Raw genomic sequence first — 19,649 nt, 5'->3', positions numbered from 1 at the left:
TGTGTGTGTGTGTGTGTGTGTGTGTGTGTAGCTGACCGAGTTTGTACATAATGTGCACACAACAGGTGACCTTTGTGTCCCTGCTGACAGTATTATTCTTGTGTTGTGTTTGGTTTTGACACCTCATGAAACGTAAATTGGATTATATGAAATTTCATAGAGCCACGGTTGGTAGAGAATACAAGTAGATGTCAGTAGGAGGGAGCCTCTTTTAAATTCCAGTGTTCTGTCTGCCTCGACTCAAGGGTAATGTATGCAGAATCATGGCCAGCCTGGACACATGCGGAGAGAGGGGGTCATCTCTACAGCAGCATATCCAACAGCACATTAGACTGTTCTCTGTCAGACAGAGACACTATTATTCTCTAAGTGTATTCATCCTTTGTTCCCAGTGTCTTTACCCTAGCAATCAGCTAATCACCACTAATCAAGCAATCAGGACTTTGCATGTATTAATTAGGCAATTACATATCGTAAAATCCAGAGAAATCCACTCAAAACAGAATTCCCAGTGTTATATTTTCACTCTCTCTGCTTTCATTTATGAATAAGCAAACACCTCTATCTTAAAACAAAAAAAAATTGAATCCAAGAGTGCCAAGACTAATCTGTGCAGATCAACACAAACTTTCTGAAGCCGTGTCAGTGATAATATATGGCAAAGGGGATTTTATAGGGATTTCTAGTTTATACCTATTAGACTTGAAATAAAAATGACACCTGTAGTTATGGAAAAACATTCACAAAAAAAACAGAATAAAAGCCAAGGCTTTAAGGGACATCACAGTGTATTTGGCCTTGTCAAATCTTTGGATGATATACTGAACAAAGTTATAAACACACTTTTGTTTTTCCGCCCATTTTTCATGAGCTGAACTCAAAGATCTAAGACTTTTTCTAGGTACACAAAAGGCTATTCCTATAAATATTGTTCACACATATGTCTAAATCTCTGGGGGGGGGGGGGGGGGGGGGGTGGTTTCTGGGTTAGGGTTCATCCGTTGAGAGAACACCTCTCCAAAGTGCCAGACAGCAAGTCGGTTATAATGCCAAACTGCTGTCAGGTTGAGAGAGAGAGAGAGAGAGAGAGAGAGATGAACCCTAACCATAACATAAGTTACTAATTGGTCCCCCCCCTCCAATACAGTAAAACTGCACATTTTAGAGTGGCCTTTTATTGTGGCCGGCCTAAGGCACACCTGTGCAATAATCATTCTGTCTAATCAGCGTCTTGATATGCCACACCTGTGAGGTGGATGGATTATCTCGGCAAAGAAGAAGTGCTCAGTAACACAGATTTAGACAGATTTTTGAACAATATTTATGAGAACTTAGCCTTCTGTGTTCATAGAAAAAGTCTTTGTGGCGACAAATTGTAGTTTATTTCCCCCTCTAAATTAGGTAATTGAGCACTGTAGTAGTTATGACCATATCAGTAACTATCTAACTACATGGAATTACCTATTTTTTAGGAGGATATAAACTACAATTTGTCGCGGCAAAGGCATGGAGGACACCCACCACACCACTGGGCGCTCGGGAAATTGTTGTTGGCTGTGGGAGGTGAGGAAGGTAGGGACAAATGCTGCCTGCCCGGCTAAGGAATCTACCACACAGATCAACAATGCCAAGCCTCCTACTCGACAACAGATAGAATGATCACACGCAAAATGAATGAGTCCTCCAAGAAGACAGACAAGAACTTGCCTCACAAGAGTTGGAAAGACCCAGACAGAGACAGGTGCAACAGGCAGATGAAGCAGCTGCTCCAAGCGCGAGCTACCGCTGGCAGTAACGCTACTATTAATTAATAATTACTATTACTGTGCAAGCCCCATACATATTTAGCCTGTTTTCATGTAGTTACATTACTGATATGGTCATAACCACTACAGTGCTCAATAAACTATTTTTGAGGAGGATATAAACTACAATTTGTTGCCGCAAAGGCATATTGCCGGCTGCGGGAGGCGAGGAAGACGGGGACGAAGGCTGCCTGCCCGGCTAAGGAATGTACCACACAGATCGGCAATGCCCAGCCTCCTACTCACCAACGACAGACAGACACAAAATGGATGAGCTACAAATACACAGTGCTACGTTATGATTTTCACAGAAACCTGGCTACACACACTTATCACTAGCCGCTAACAACTAGTAGCTAACAGCTAGCTAACTCTAGCTGCTAACCAAGCTACCCACCGGCAAGAACAAGACAGGGTAGGTGAATTAAAACAATGTCCGACTTGAAAACACATCTTGATGTTACGTAAGGGCTCTGTTCAAGTTGTACAGATGTATTAATTGCATTGTGTGTCTGTTAAGAGGCACAAAGGCTCTCTAAAACTTGCCCCGTTAACTGCCGTTTTAGCTCAGTGGAAGCTTGTACATGTAGCTGCAGCTACTCCGTGTAGCCTGCACCGATTCAATTTTTTTTTTTTCCCTCAATCGAAAGTACTAGCATATTTATAGCAATCAAGATTAACATAGAAACTGGACGTAATTCTCCTTTAAATGAGTATCTGCACACCCTGCAGCTCGCTACAGCCCAAAGATTGACGCACAGCAATTGAGACACTATCCTAAAGGTAATGTGGACGTACACAGAGACATTAGTTTCATTGTTTACCGGTACTATAGATCCAAGGCAATAATGCTTTACTAATTGCTGCTGTGAGCAAATGGAGTCAGGTAGTCCAGCTCTCAATGAGTCCTGCGTATAGCTGAAATGGCTGGAGGCAGAGACAGTAATGATTATAGAATTACCATGGCAGAGATTGTGATGGCTAGCCTAATGATTTCATGTTACTGCGATTAGCATTACGAGGAGGCTTGGTGAATGGGGTGGGGGGAGTAGCAGTGGGAGGAGAGAGAGAAAAGCAAGAGATTTGGAGAAACAGATAAAATCAACAAGGAAGGAGAGACAGTGAGTTAGTCAGAGGAGATAGAGAGCGAAGTAGAAAAGAGATGGAAAAAGTGAGGGGTGGAGGGGGTAAGACAAAAGGAATGGGAAGTGTAGGAGAAGGTTCATTAGCTAAATGAGGATGAATTGTTGGCATGACTGTGGGCTGGTGATGTTCCTTAGCTTCAATTCCAGAAATGCTCATCTCATACAGAGAAGGAAGTCAACCCCCTCACAGGCTGTCAGCTTCATATCCAGTAGATGAACATCAGCTCATCAACATTTTCCTCTCTCTGGCGACCATGTTAGTCATGAATGTTACATCCTGACTAAATCCATTTTCAAAATTACGGAAAGTTTTTGGATAAAAAAAGATTATGAATAGCCGTTGATAAATCCAATAAGTCATTCTAACATGCAATCCTTTGGCCATTATTGTGGTTTTGCTTATACTTGTGTGAATAGTTTGCAAAACACAAGTGGTATGATGATAAACTCTAGAAACACATACAGTGAAGAAAACATCTATTTAATAACATCAATTAAATGTCACATTTTTATGTCAGTCCTGCAGAATCAAAGAGCAAAGGCTGTGTTCTTTGTTCTGAGTCAACTTTCAAAAATCGTAAGGAAAAGACACTTTTATGTACCTGCAGGTCCAACAGCTCAACACTCAGTAAGATGAATTCCATTTATAATATCAGTCCCATCATACAGTATTGCAGATACATGTATCACTGTATGAAATTGTGTCTTTTTAAGTTAATATTTAATAAACTCTGGGCAGAAATGATTGTGACGAGTTATCATTCAATGTACTGTCGTACAGGAGTGTCTTGCTGTTGCATTCTAATTAGCAGATTAGGGAATCTGGTCATCATGTTGAGAGTGGAGAATTTGGAAGTTGAAGTTGGTCAATAATGAACAAAAAATACAAAATTGTATAATCAGATGGCACAGTGGCAACATGTCCTTCAGTGTTCAACACTAGCTGTGCAGGCTAATTCTAAAGCATAATGTGGAGGTGTAGTTCATCTATTAGCACACATATATATGCACCGGTTGCGACTTGATTTTGGATACACCTCTACTGTCTCTTCTATAAAGGCATACCTCTCAAAGTTACAAAATAAAGTCATCCACATCAAACCTTAGTTACAAAGACTGGGGAAAGATGAACCCCCTGTCCAGACATCAGAAAATATAGACATTTGGTTGCATGAAAGTCTACTGTGTGTGTAAACGTTTTTATTACTGTAATGTAACACTCTGCCCAAACTTTCCTCTATCTATGTTTTTCTCTCTGAGCCACAGAAACCATTTGAAATGTTTAACACCCTAATTCCTGTTGAGTCACATAAAACATTTGTCAGATCCTCTCGCCGTGTTTAGGATTAACCTAATCCCACCGTTATGAAAATTAAAGTTTGAATCTTCCTGTGTCGTCCCTTAAACAAGTTTCTGCGTCTTTATTGTCATGTCAGACTGCCCTCGAAAAACCGAGCCGCTCCTTTTTTTTCTCCACACCCGTGAGTGAAGGGATGGTTTATTCACTTAATGAAAGAGAGAAGGATATTTGCGTGAGGGAGAGAGTTGAGGCAGCCAGTTAATCCTCCTCTGGCTGTGTAACTACTGCTCTGGAGACCTCTATATGTCAGTTAGCATTATACTGTAAATACCTTCTCATAAGCGGAGAGCTGAGCTGCAGACACTTGTGAAAATTCAGCAGCTATAATAATGACCTGCATTAATGTTGTGCTAATTTGGTGCTCATCATTTTCTCTGCCATGGATGAGGTTGTTATTGCTGAGTTTAAGCCACAAACTCATGAGCGCAACTTGAAAGAAGTGATCTTAAAGATGTGCAGTTACTGTGCCACTTGTAAAGGATTTAAATATGTTGAAACACCATGCACTAATTACTAACTGACATCTCTAGAGTCAGCTGCAGGTGTTGGAAACTCTCTCATTACAGGGTGTTCTTTCTCTCATCCCCCCAATATTAATAGGCTCCCACAGACACTAAGCTTCCAGTGTTCTCCAGCATGTTCTCATGTTGACTTTCTCACATAAAGCTCCATCTTCTTTCATAAGTAATTGGTACACCTGGAAATTTAAAGCGCCCATGTTATGCTCATTTCAGGTTCATAATTGTATTTTCTGGTTGTACCACAATAGGTTTACATTGATTAATTTTCAAAAAACACCATATTTTTGTTGTACCGCACATTGCTGCAGATCCTGTTTTCACCCTGTGTCTTTGGGTCTCTGTTTTAGCTCTAGAGTGAGACATCTCAGTTCTTTATTACCTTTTGTTGGGAGTCGCACATGAGTAGTAGCAAGGCAAGATCACATCAGTTAGATAACCCTTTGTCCAACTTTGGTCAGTACAAGGCAGCATTAGCTGGGAGACTTCTTCTAGACGAGGGACACTTGTGGAATACCTGCAGAACAGGGACATGGAAGATTATGGTGAGCTAGTGTGTGTTGTAGCAATGCTTTGCCACTGAGAACGAGCTAGCATGCTACGGTTAGCCACCGCGTCTCGGCTAGTGACGTAAAAAAAGATGTGCAGATTTCACCCGGAGCCTGAAGGCAGAGGACATTCAGAAACCGTATCTCACTCAAAACCACATGGAAAGTTTTTTTTCCAAGTTTGTATGCATGTGAAAGCACCAGACACACAAAATAACACCCCAAATCCCAGAAAAAGGTTTAAACGTGTTATGTTTCTGTCCACGTTTAATTGTAACTTTATTTGTTTGGCTATGTTTCCTTCCATTGTTGATTTCTACTGTTGCCCACTACTTGCCAGCACAAGGCTGGTTGTCAGAAAAAATGAAAATGGAAGATTAGTCGATGTGTGCATGTGTATATGTATGTGGGAGACAGAGGGTGATGATAGTCTGGCTGCTGAAGGTGACAATATTTAACTGAAGAAGCTGGTTCCCAGTTTAGGTGCAGTTAGGGACACAGTTAGCGGGGTGGTAGTACAATAGTTTATAGTGCATTGTATGCTAAAGCACAACGTAAGTTTTTTTCAAATAAAAGAGGGCAGCTCTGTTTCTGATTTGGATGGCCAGGACTCGCTGTCAATTTTATGTTATCCCTTTCAATGGATTTGTTTGGAAATCAAAATGCTCACATTGATGTGTATCAGTGCACGCTCACAATTCAATGTCCAACTCCCACTCGCTCTCGATATGCAGTAAAGGGTTGGGTGCATGCATAATCTGTGCAATAGAAAGAAGCAAATAATGAAATAGTAAAAAAAAGACGCAAAGGAGAGAGCTGCTTCAATGGTAAAATGTTCTTATTCCTTTTGAAAGTCTAAATACAGATGCTAACCTGGTTGAGGCAGTACTAACCATATACTACAGATCCTTGTTGCCCCTATGTTCCCAGATATAAAAGAACAGAACAGTTACTCAGCCACTTTAACATCAGGTTAATTGTTTCCACATGTGGTCAATTTCCTATGGCCCTGCTGGAAGAGTTTTTTTTTTAATAACTTATTGGCATTTTATTTAACAAGACTTGTAACAAATCTGTGTTCAGGCACTGATGTGTTTTAATGTAGTATCAGCTAATGGCAATACACATATAGCTGAAGCCATATTATTAAAGCTACATTACAAACTCTGCCAGAAACAGTACAATTTGAAAAAGTACATTACATGCAATTACATGTTATTGATGCAGTGCATGAAGCATGAGAGCTTTTTGAAAGTCACTAAATTGGCGAGAGCAGTAGTCGTTATACACCATGGCATCTGAAAGGACATGAACACAGGAAAAGCCTCAGCAGACCATTACTGTATGGAAGACTGTTTGTTGTCAGATAGATTTGCCATTAGCAATACAAAATGTAAAGGAAATCTACCATGAAAAACAATATACTGTATGTAAGCCAATATGTTCAGAGCAAAAGGGCAATTGGGGCAAGTTTCAGCCCCACTAAGCATCAGCAGCTGCATGAATGCGAAGCTTGTCGGGTTAAATAGATGGTCTTATCAGCTCCAACTTGCACTTGAACCTATCGCTTGGCATATGTGTACACATTAGGGATCAGATGGTAGTCACAGTGGAGGCATAACTGAGCGTCCTGCTTTTGTCTTATGTGTGTTGTTGTGATGGACCAGAGGCCTGTACTACAAGTTAACGAGGTAACTTCAGGTTCAACCCAGGGTTCTGTAGATCACAACAGTGGATCACTTGTTACCGGGTTCAATCGCCGTGGTAACTTATGCTGAACACCTAACCTGCTCGGGAGGAGGTTATGTTGGAGATTAGAGATCAACTGGTGTAAAAGCAACGCCTACTGACCAATCAATACTCTTTGATAATTAATAACGGCGTCACCGTTCCTAGAAGATCCGGTGGAGCTCGGTGCGTGGAGAGAGAAGTGCGCTAATTAAAGTTAAAACATTCACAGACCGACAACCCTGTAAACATTTCCTGATAGGTCTTTTTATGAAAGATAGATATTTTAAGCGAAGTTTATTACATTTAGTCTATTTATCGGCTTCTTGAGCCACGCGTTGCCAATAAGCACATTGGTTTGAATTAGGTTTTTTTTAATGTTTTTTTTTATTTTCATACAGTCAAGAAAACAATAACAGTAACTACAAACAACACACTGGGACGGAGAAGGCATCCCAGGGCAAAAAAAAACAAATACCAGAGAGGAAAGACAATAGAGTGGGAGACACAACAACATACACAGAAACAGACACACACACACAGATAGACACGAGACAAGGGACCAACCACCTGCGCAAGTTGGACCTCACAGATTCAGCGATGCACCGCCACGTGTCCAGAGTCTTTCCGGGGCTCCATTAATCTGTGCCCTGGAGAGTTCCATATATACCACATCCAAATAGGAAAGGGTCCATGTGTGCACAGACAGGTTGTGGGGCGGTTTCCAACGGGTTGCAATCATCTTCAGCACGTTTCTGAGTTCCAGAGAGCTGAAAGGCTGACAGGTCATTCAGAATCAAGACAGTGACAGTAGCAGGCACAATAACATTAAACAAGGCGGAAATTTTGGACACAATATTGGTCCAGAACCGACTAGCGGGAGAGCACTCCCATATCATGTGAAGATATGTGCCTTGTGCTTTTATTGGGCAAAAAGTGCACAAAGGGCTGTTAATTATTTTTATGTGGTGCATTTTCACGGGTGTGAGATATGTTGTAGTGAATCTGCTGATTGTCTGGATTGCGAGATACATCTTTGGTTTCTGTTCTCCATGTCTGCCAGCTTCTCCTCCATCTCCCAAAAAGCGTGGCCAGGGCTGTACAGAATACTTGAGTTGCTGTCCACGGTAGTTTTTAGGTCGTTCACGACCGATCTGAGAGAGCCAAGGCTTGCATTCAGAGATGCTAGCTGAGCATGGATAGCAGTTAGCTTCTTATCATTGTTGACCCTGACCTGTTGAATCTGAGACTGGATCTGAGAAAAGCGTGGCCCGAGGTAGCTTTTCTGTTTTTCTAGTACTGCCTCTGCAATATCAGTATCACTGCAGTGAGTTCTGCCTTTGTTCGCCCTTCCACCTTATTAAGTAACTATATATCGAGCATACAGTGGTAGAATACCAGAGTTAAAACAACTATTTGGCCAAATTGGGCTAGGAGCTATGCCTCAGGCTGCCATCTCAATCCAGCTGATCATGTGACTCCTTTCAATTATGTTTTTATATTTTTTATTTTCTCTCACGATCACTTACCACTGCCAGGGTTGCGACTGAAATAATAGACTAAAGCAACGACAGTTTATGCAAAGTGTAATTACGGTCAGATCTTGTGCCTGACTGATGGGGAAGTTTTATTGAGAGGCTGCGGTTGTTAGGTTAGGTGAAGCCGGGTAACTGAAATATATCCAGGTCATGTTGATCTTGATTCGTAGGACAGGCCTCTGGACAGTTCTGTCTCTATAATGCATGGGGAGCTGATTTTGTGAATATATAAGACCTTGGTCTACGTCATTAATGTAGGCCAAGTGTCCTCAGCCCTAAAGCATGTACAGTATACGACATTTTCAGAAACTCAGTCCTTGGGTGCTCATATACTGTATACATTTGCAGTTAGAATTCAGTGTTGACATCCTAATGAAATCAGAGGTTTATTTCTTACTTTTCTGACTTTTAGATACAGTAAATCATGTCCACACATATGCATTAAATGTTCCTTAACAAAATAATCCATTGTACATTCTCGAGATTGTGCTTAAGCAGCATTTTCGCTTTGCTGGTTTTATAAAATGTGACAAACCTTTCCTCCTTGTTTTAGTTTTACAAAAGTTATCTCCTGATGTGTGATAATGTTCCTTTAAAGCTTTCGGTCCAGATAAAACAATCTGATGAATCTGACATTCCTATTGTTTTCCCTTCATCGCAAATGGAGACTATTTGTAAAAACTCAACTCACACTCACTCGTGCCTCAGATCAACTTTACACTGAAAGGACTTACCCTTTAAAACTTTCCTTTAGGAAAGAGCTGAGATACTGAGTAGATATGTGTTTCTCTTGCCTTTTAGTACCCAATGAATCGCAATGGATATAAGGGAAACATGGGATTTAGAAAATGTAGTTTTAGATCTTTAATAGTAAAAACACATGTTAAAGAAAAATCCCATTTGTTCAAAATCAAGTCAGGTTGTCCTGGATTGCTCTCTGTTGTGATTTCTAATCCACAGGCATCCCTTGACTGCTAGAGAGCTGTGATGATCCCATATCAGACTGGGGATGTTAATCTTGTTCTGAACACATTTTTCCACTACGTGATTTCATACAATACAACAGCCTAAACGTTACTTCAAGGTGACTCAATGTCATGATGCGAAAATGGATTAGCTGAGGCGGGTTGAAAAATAACAGAAATGATTAAGGAAGGAAGGAAGGAAGGTTTTATTTCCCTTTTGACAGATTTTTCTTCCATCCCTAATTTGATCAAATGTTTTGAAGTGTGAAAAAATAAATGGTTTCTACTAGAATAAAGTAATCCGCATTGAACAAGAATTAAACACACGCTAACATTAAATCAGCGCCACTGCTCAGCTGCACTCTTCTGGTATTTCACCATGTTCAGTATTCAAAGCATGAACAGCTTTAGATTACCTCTCTTTCTGCGTGTGTGTGGGTGTGTGTGTGGGTGTGTGTGTGTATGTGTGTGAGAGAGAGTGTGGGTGTGTAACTGCCCTTTTCATCGGCCCTTATTGGTAATCAAGCAACATGGAGATCTTTCTGCCTGCAGAAGGGGAAAATGGCCGACTTTTCTAGGCCTATACCCAGCCTCAGCTTCACACTTTGATTTATGTGACCTATTAGCGGGCCCCTACTGGCAGGGCCCATCATCTGAATTATAACTAAGGATTAGGCCCCAGGCTAATGATAGAACTGGGAGGGTAAATTGACCATGTGTTTGGCTGTGGCGCGTTTCCTGTAAACCAGATTACAGAGCTCATGCAGAGCCGCACAAATATGAGAGACAAGCTCACATAAAAAATCATGTCTACAAGCATATTCGAATGGAGATTATAGATGCACACATACACACCAGTGTAACACCAGCCTATAAAAGCATGGGGGTTGCAACTGTGCTTAGATTATAAATCTCTATTAACCTTGCCAACCCATCAACTCATTCTTAATCAGGCCAAAGATAACACTCACACACACATGCTCACAGATGTACACAGTGAACTCTCATGATTTAAATTACTTTGCCAAAAAACATATATTTATTAACCTTGGTTTATCTGAAATTCAAAATGCCACACTTGGCCTACTTATGTTAATGCACATGATTGCAAATACATACACAGTAATTAAAGAGACCGATGCACTCATACGCATTTATGAAAAGCCTAAGCGCCACACATGAAATTCATGTTTGGGTCACTAGTTGGGTAGACATGGCTCGGGGCAGTTTTCAGTCACTATGTGCTGCTCATTCCCAGTGTTGTGGAGTAATAGCACAGTTTGACGTCGCCTCCAGCAGTAAGATAACCCAATATCAGCCAGCAACCTGACTGCTATTGTTTCATTTATAAGAAAACACTGTGTGTGTGTGGGTGTGGGTGGTGGTGTGTGTGGTGTGTGGTGTGTGTGGTGTGGTGTGGGGTGTGTGTGTGTGTGTGTGTGTGTTGTGTGTGTGTGTGTGTGTGTGTGTGTGAGAGTGTGTGCGCGCACTCTGTATGTACTAAATATTTCACTCTGGAAAGATTGCAGGATTCCATTGCTGCAACTCACAACCCTGCCATCCAATCAGAAGAATCAATACACCCCTGGCCTGTTATGGACGGTATCAGCGGATCCTCTTTTAAAGTTAAATAATCTTATAGAGGCAATTCTATGAAGCCATTACCAGTTCAAGGGCAGGTGTACTAGGATCAATAAGAGTCGAGTGCATGGTGTTAAAGGGGATATAGGCAAACTACCTTGCCCCTGTCTGTTGTGATTGTCACATACTGTAGTAGTAGTATTTGAAACTCAATCTGGATTGAATTTTTGTCCCTCTGCGAATACAGTAACAGCCCCAGGGTTCAGACGCAATTCCTCTATGATATTTCTGACTATTATGTGAAGAGGATTTCTTGGATTGTAGAACTGAAAGAGGCCCTTTGATAAGCAACAGGAATATTTCTTCTCTGCCTAATATGAATACCCGTTGATAAAATTTTTAAAAAAAAAACATAAAGCAGCAATGTTGATGTCGGATCTCCAAATCAAAGCAGCCTCCTCCTCCTCCTCCTCCTCATCCTCGTCTTGTGGTAGTCTAATGCTGCTTTGCCCTGCATATTAACACTGCTGTAATTGGACTTGTTGTTTATTTGTAGCTTCACTGTTTGTTTAGATTGCGTTTGAAGCCTCACTTAATTAAATTGCGTCCTTGGTGTCAGAGTCTCAAAGCATGTGGAGAGCACACAGCCGAGTAAAATGTTGATTGCTGATTTCAGAGAACATTTGCTGTTAGGACGGAGACATGGGAAACGTACAAACTAATACTGAAATAGGTTACCTTGTGGGCAAATCAATGCACTATGGGGAAGTTTCATTTTTGCTCATTTAGCAGATGACATTTTTTGCTGAGTTGGTGTAACACAAGTCAAGTAATGTAATATTACTTGAAAAATAAAACAATGTAGCCTAATTAAGATTCAGCCAACAAGTTACAAACCTTTACCACCTGATTCATCTATAAACAGATATAGATATATTCTTTGATAAACAGATATCTGCATATGAATGCAGAATCGGTAGGCAACAGGACAACATTTTAGGAAGCATTCTGATTTGTAGTCCTAGTAGTGATCAATCACGTTTGAGCTGGCTTTGGTTACATGCAGTTATACAGTCTTTGTGGAGGGGACAAGACGTGAACACATTGGCCAATGTGCAATTTTCGGAACCCACCGGCTTTCATCTGACACAATTTTTCCAGCTTTTTATTATCTTTTTTAAAATTGCAGACAAACAATCGTCGTCCTCTCTCAACTCTGTTCTCTTGTCTCAAATTGCTTAGTCTGGCTTTGCCAGACCCTCTTCCAAAGTGCGCTGGAAGAGGGTCTGGCTACTCCAAATTGCAGTTGGGATGGGAGGAAAACGTGCTCTGGTTTATTGGCATTTCTGTAAACCAATCACATCGTCACATGGTCTTGGGTGGTGCTAAGGACCGGTGAAAAGCCTCGGTGTCTCTACAATATAGGATCGGAAGGAATTTGTTTTGGTGGAAAATTTTAAAAGTTATTTTAGTCGTGTAACAGAAAACTCAGATTGGACAGAAAGTCTAGCTAGCTGTCTGAGAAAAGGTTAACCATAGTCCTCATAAATCCACCGGAGTTTAAAATGCCAACACAAAGGAAGCCCAAGTCACCGGATATCCGGTCTAGATGAGTGAAACCCGGCGGATTTTCCAACAGCAACGGTGCCATCCCGGAAGTGGAAATGTCGAAGATACAGGCTACAAGTTGTTAATTAGACTGTAAACAAATACCGAAGAGGAAGTGCTGGCCCGGTTAACCACTGGCTACACCAGAACCCCAAAAAATATTATATGTTGTCACCTGAGGCTAAATTGTCATCAGACCGACAGCTGATGGGTTCTGAAATTTTCACCTGATTCATTTAAATTTACTTTGGATGAACAAAAAGCTCCAAAACCTATTTGGCTAGTTCTGGATTGGCTGACTTATTTCCATCCATTTGAGCAAATTGAACTATAATTGTCCACATTTCAATTTCACCAGCAGTTGTGGGACTCTGAAGTGTGTTTATGATTGAGTCTGGGGAACATAAAGGAAGTTACCAGACCACGGAGACTAAATATAACCTTTTGAAGGCTGCCTTTTTCTTGTAAGTATCCCTACACTTACACTTTGCTTCTCTGAAGAGTGTAATGACTTCCCTATGCAGTTTGTATATGCATGCAGGAAATCTGTTGACAGGCAGGAGTGTGGCAGAGCCGAGTATGTCCTTTGAGATGGAAAAAAGTCTGATGACTCGTTTAGAAATCTCCCAAATGGCTCCCAGACCTAATCACTGGTCCTGTTTAATGGCCGTTGATGTTATTATTGTGGATGACTATTTGATGTTGCCGTGCCACTTGAGAGAAATTAAGAAGAGTAATTCACAAACAAACAGTGTAGGCGTGGCAACCCATCTCAACCAAAGACCCCCATCATCTCTTTGCTCTAACAGACACAGCCTTCGATTTTCTTCATAAGGTAACAATTTGAAATCTTTATTTTGTTTGAATGCACGCACACTGCAGCACTTTGATCTCTCCACTGCACACATCAGTAAGGCAAAGCAGACCACATCTTTACTCCATGCGAGCACTTGCTCTACCCTTTCCACTGCCCTCACCCTAGCCAGGCATTAACTAATGTTGACAGTGTGTTTATGATACATTACATACTACAAGCCTGAGTGTTGCTGAACACTGAGTGTGAGCTCCCTGACTGAAGCAGTCCTGCAATGTTTTGTTGTTCTCTATCACAGCACTGTTGTATTTCCGCACAACGTCATGCTGAAAAGTGAATAAATAGTACCAAGTGTTAGAGCCAAAAGTATCTCTTAGCCACACCTTATTCTAATTGGTGAAGACTGTTGACTGGCTGTTTAAGGCCAGCTGTCTCAGAAATTGTTTTGGCATGTGTTCCATTGCTGTGTCCTCCCTCCGTCCTGCAGCTCGATCAATATGAGCCTCCACAAGGGTGTGTGTGTGTGTGTGTGTGTGTGTGTGTGTGTGTGTGTGTGTGTGTGTGTGTGTGTGTGTGTGTGTGTGTGTGTGTGTGTGTGTGTGTGTGTGTGTGTGTGTGTGTGTGTGTGTGTGTGTGTGTGTGTCTCCCTATTTTCAATTTAAAAAATAGGAATCTGTTGTGGAGTCTGTAGAGGGCATTTAGTCTCTTCTCTTAGAGACTGAAAACAGGGACACCTGAGTAAAGGCATTAGGGACAGAGTTAAACACAAGGCTTCTACGCAGTATTACATCAGGCTAATATACTGAAGCTTCTACCTGCCCTAACACTGTATTAATTGTCTAGTACAATTTAGTATTTCATGTTAATCAGGCAAATAATGCTTTTGGAATATTCTATAAATTCATTGGTATAACCAATGTATCCTGATTTGTTATTTCAGTTGACAACTTTGTGATATATAGTATATATATATATATATATATATTTTTATATTTGTCATTATATTTTTTCATAAATCTTTTTTGTGTTTCTAGAAATGTAAGTCTGTGAACCCATTCTTAGCTGATGTAGTGTGTGTGCCTACAGCAGGCAGGTACCTTTATATCTAACAGTCTGCTCTTCCATAATCTTTATAAGTTCTTCTCTTTCTAAGTTGGTGACGTTGGTAAGATTTTTGAAGTTAGCAAGCTAACCTTAGTCATCCACCAGCTGGCTGGCTGGCTTCCTGGTTCCGCCGTGCTTTTATTCTGCATGCATTGATTACAGAGAATTATTTCAACAGTGGGCTGGGTCTAACGTTAGCAGTTGGCCGACTGCTGGGTCTAACTGTCTCTCCTCACTCCAGCAGCTCTGAGAATGTCTCCCAATCTGCGTCGGGCGGCTCTCCTCCCAGCGTGCTGCTGCGCCATGACAACTTACAACTATGGCCATTTGGTTGTGTACCAATCAAATTACAACAGCAAACAGTTCAATGGCCTTTCTATCCATTTAATATCTGTGTTGAACTTAATGTTATTGTATCGTAACACTTGTTGACTTGGAAATAAATGATGGTTACGCCCATCTCTCTTCAGGCAGATGGATGCTGGTGCAGGCTGGCTTCATGTTCAGTTTCTGCCATGTTAAACAACCACTTCCTGTGCATAGTTGTGGTACTGTATATAGGGTTTCTAGATCTTAAGTATGAGAAAAGCAGGTTGCTGTGGCATCAGTCCTTTATATAAAGCTCCATAATTTTAGCACTGGCTGCTTTTGAGGTATTTTGTGCTTTTGCATCAACGGATCTCAATGCATGTTGTTAAACTGTTGCTCCTCTTCCCACTTTACGCGACCAAATGCTCCACTAATTGTAGGTTGGATCTGAGAGAAATGTGGGATTGAAATTCCCCGTATTGTTGAGAATGCAAAGAGCTCCTCCTTTTCAGGAACATCTATCCCAGTGTGGTTTTAAAGAGAATGTAAACAAATCCAGTCATCTCAAAAGGAAGAAAGTGCCCCTTAAATGCTGAGACTGTAGTCTAAAAGAGGTGAAGTAAGATTAATTGTTGCTACATGTGAGATCAGGTGAACTGTTACAAAAGTGGCCTGGCTAGTGATTTTGTTGAAGATCCTTCTGACACATCAAGATGTCAAGTGAGAAGAGGTCTGTAATTTTGTTCTCAAGAGATTACGGCATCATTTGGCACTCAGCATCACAGTTCAGCCCATTACAGTTCATTGACCTCCCAGTGACATCTTACTGGTGGGGGAAATGCCACTTGCAATATTAAAGCAACTAGGTCAAAGAGAAGGTGAAAATAGGATTAGGCTTTTTCACACTTTGGAATTGCAATGATAGAGTCACAAAAATCACAAAACTGTCTCCGCTAGACATAATGCAAACCACAATAGCACTTTGGAAATGACTGTAGCGGCATTCAATTTCAGCAGGTGTTTGGAATCAATTTAAACTACCTGAGGCAGCTGGTCTTTTCATTGGACTTTTAGCTGCAATATGATAAGAAATTAGTGCCTCATTTGAAAAAGATTTCCGCTAATCAAAGATTAAAAATGTTTTGGCACCAGACGTACAGCTTAAAATTGAAAGGAAACTTGTAAAATTGAAAAAAACAATTATTTGGGTCAGAAAAGAAAAGCTTTTCTTTCTCATCAATCATTGTTGCATTGGTGAAATTCCAGAGTAAGAACCTTACTTATCAATAAATAACACAGGACATGTATTTTCAGAAACTATAGACTAAAATGCATAGAGGTGCTCAAATAAGACTAACTTGCTAGGTTTCCAGAGAGAGCTTTATACTTTATTCCACTGTAACGTTAATCCAAAAATGTTATTAAAGCATACAAGAATAGTATATACTATGAGTATTCATATCAAACTAAGTTTTTTCCTCTATGTGCTATTCTCTGTTTTGTGAGTCAAGGTCCTCTCATTGTGCCACATTCCCAAGGTTGTCTGACCACCACAGTCCCTTAGGCTTTTCTCGCCATCTGACCAGGGCGGAAATCGAAAGTCCTGTTCAGCAAGAACAAAACAAATGTCAATGTCTCTGTTGATTCAATTAGGGAAAAGGAGTGTGTGAGATAAAGCTAGTGTTATTCATCATGGCTAAGGTAACATTCAATATCGAGCTATGTTAATTAGAGCTCTGTTGCTAAAACCAATGACTGTGGGAAGCAGCGCTTCCACAAATAGTTCCTACCTACCAAGATTAGTAAATCTAAAGGAAGCTAGACTTGGGATTCCTTAGTGAAGCATTGTTTGACGGTTTAAATCACCAACAAGGTAACAGCTTTATTATTATCTATTGTCAAATTTTAAAGCTGAAAAAAGAAAACAATTGTAAACTTTAAAAATCCGACGTGTTCTTAAGGTAGATGAACACACGTGCTTCTTCTTCTAGTGTAACAAGGACAATGACCAAGTAGCCTACTGCTCTATAATTAGAGTCAGAGTGTGCCCTTTTGATAAACACAGATAGGATTTTCTTTTTTCCTTTGGTGCAAAGATTCCTCCTTTTTAATGCATTGGTGAGGTGTGTGGGTGTGTGTGTGTGTGGGTGTGTGTGTGTGTGTGTGTGTGTGTGTGTGTGGGTGTGTGTGTGGGTGTGTGTGTGGGTGTGTGGGTGTGAAGGAAAAACCCTATCAATAAGCCATCTAACTGCAGCCCTATCAGCCCTTCTTTGTGTCTGGGATTGAGGGCACACATTAGACTGCAAAGGACACTGGTCGAATGTCTTTGTGAAAAGAATGAGTTGATATGCTGAGATGAGAGCCTTGCTTTTTAGGCTTAGGCAATTTTCTCTATGGTTTTGGTCTTTTTTCTCCCACTTATTGAAATTCAGCCTTTCCCCTACCCATGTGTCTCGTTTACATTTACCCATACACAGGGCCGAACAATCCTCTCCTTACTCTTCTTTCCCTGTGACCTTGTATGGTTCAAAAGTTATTAAACTATGAATCAGAGGTACTTTTTTACTCGTGGGCGAGTGTCTCGGGCTCAGAGGGTTAAAGCTACATTGTTTAACGTTTGCAATTGTTCATTATCAAAATCTGTATTGCTCTTCACAAACTTGTCCTTTTTAATGAATATTGACCACCACCATCAATCCCAAGTATTCCTATTGGCTTAAAATTTTACATTTGCGTTTGCATGAACTGGGGTAGACTCTCCATAGTCATGCGCCATCTTGAAATACGTTAGCCGATAAGGGACATACAGGATATACTGCTCCGCCTTTCGCATTTGACTCACAGCTGCTGCTAATGGGTATTGTTGCTTTCCGGCCCGGTTTGAAGAAGGAAACGCTGTTGACCACGCATATTCAGTCTTCTTCTTCGTCCAGAATAATAAAACAGATATGGAAAAGAGCAAGAGACTGGCCTCATCAGAAAAAAGAGTGAAAATTCCTACATGCACGCCAACAACCACGGCTAATAGACGGCCTTTTGTACACTTTTGCTTTTTGAATTGTGACGACTACCAAAGCTGCAATACGTACTTTCAACTGCGTGGCAAGAGAGAGTTGATTGCGATATATGATCTGAACACTAGATGGAAGAAATTCTTACACAATGTAGCTTTAAAGCACAGTTATGTCACAGATTTGGTAGGCGGCAACACATAACCGTACCTAAATGCAGATATAAAAGGTGAAAGGCAATTTACTTATTCCAGAGGTTAAATAAAGAGTCAAAGCATGCAGACAGAAAATGAATTTGGGTAAACAAATCCAAAGAAGGTAAGGCAGAGTAGGAAGTTGGCAACACGTGATCAGGCTAGAAACCAATACAAGCAGGTAACAGGCAAACAAGTACAGGTAGGATGGCTGAAATGCTGTGGCAGCTTAATTGGCAGCATAGACCATCTGGCAAAGAGTCTCTGAAAACTGATATCTATGCACACAACGGGGATGATGAGGAGCAGCTGGTTAGCCAAGTGATCCCTTGAGGAGGGAAAGTCACCTTTGGCAAGTAAAGCAGGACAGGGTATGGACAATTCCAGATTGTACACACTGGGCGTGGGGAAAAAAAGTTGATGGTTGAAAACTAAAAGGGCTTGATGATCAAGACTATCTCAGGTGGATGATGAGCAGAGGTGTCAAGTAACGAGGTACAAATACTTTATCTTACTTAAAGGTGCTCTAAGCAATGTCACTGTTGTTTTAGGCTACAATTTGTTACAGGAATATTATTATATATTATATATATAGTAATATAGTAAGTATAGTAAGTAAAAGTAGTATATATATGTAATATATATATATATATATATATTACAGGAAACATCTCATTATGTGTGAGCTGTCTGTCTCCAGAACACACTGTAAAAAAACGCAGTCTCTGTAGACAGCCCAGGGTCTACAAACGGCAACAAAAACAAACTGTGCCCACCTGCACCACGAAGCTACCCCAACAGTGTTCCAGCCAATAACTGACAAGAAGGATTTGGGGGTTGGAGGGGGGTTAGTACGCGGAAGCACAGAAGGGAGGGGGAGGGGACGGGATGAGGAGGAGGGAGGGGCAAGCTAGTCTCATTTTGTTTGAAAATACTTCGAACGTCAACAAGAAGTAACGTCACCCAACATCGCTTAGGGCACCTTTAAGTACAAATTTTCTTCTCCTTACATTTTCACGCAATTATCTGTACTTTCAACTTCTTACATTTTAAAAATAGCCTTGTTATGCCTATTACAATTCCTGCTTGTCATTGTTCAAAAAAACAAAAAATAAATACCTATCCCGATGAATTGCACCATCTGCATAGAGTGAATTTGATTGTGGTTGGATGAGAAGTATAAACATATACCATTCCGACACCCTATTGGTGTGTACGCGATTCATCGGACACATGACACAGATCACGTCACACTCCAGCAAGGAAAAAGCAGACGTATGTAGCCTAGTACGAAGAAGTCCGTGACAGAAACTCTAGAGAACTCGAGCGAAATGTCCCAACCAAGCACCAGCGAGGCGGTTGGTAGCCAGGAAGACCAGCCAACCCTTCTTCATCCCTGGCCATACCTGGAAGAATTTTTC

The 19,649-nt window shown here is 40.9% G+C and overlaps 3 long non-coding RNA genes across 3 annotated transcripts in view; 1 reads left to right on the top strand and 2 right to left on the bottom strand.

Annotated features, from left to right (window-relative positions):
* Nucleotides 1–7,241, bottom strand: part of LOC116705934 (uncharacterized) — a 14,674-nt gene extending 7,433 nt beyond the window's left edge. The window contains exons 1-2 of the long non-coding RNA XR_004336093.1: nt 7,107–7,241; nt 1,698–1,702 (exon numbers count right to left, since the gene is read on the bottom strand). This is a non-coding gene — a long non-coding RNA (uncharacterized LOC116705934). The remainder of the gene's footprint in view (nt 1–1,697; nt 1,703–7,106) is intronic.
* LOC116706161 (uncharacterized) lies at nt 5,017–5,599 on the top strand. Its single transcript, XR_004336163.1, has 3 exons — nt 5,017–5,198; nt 5,379–5,383; nt 5,512–5,599. It is a non-coding gene; the product is annotated as an uncharacterized LOC116706161 (long non-coding RNA).
* A 1,370-nt stretch (nt 7,242–8,611) lies between the features above and the next one.
* LOC116706031 (uncharacterized) lies at nt 8,612–19,279 on the bottom strand. The gene is made up of 3 exons (XR_004336133.1): nt 19,268–19,279; nt 14,015–14,020; nt 8,612–8,819 (listed from the first exon to the last, which is right to left on the bottom strand). It is a non-coding gene; the product is annotated as an uncharacterized LOC116706031 (long non-coding RNA).
* Between the last annotated feature and the right edge of the window lie 370 nt (nt 19,280–19,649).

The sequence above is a fragment of the Etheostoma spectabile genome, chromosome 1 (genome assembly GCF_008692095.1).
Source record: "Etheostoma spectabile isolate EspeVRDwgs_2016 chromosome 1, UIUC_Espe_1.0, whole genome shotgun sequence".
Taxonomy (NCBI): domain Eukaryota; kingdom Metazoa; phylum Chordata; class Actinopteri; order Perciformes; family Percidae; genus Etheostoma; species Etheostoma spectabile.
Note: the sequence above shows the minus strand (reverse complement) of the source record. Positions and strands in the feature narration are given on the sequence as shown.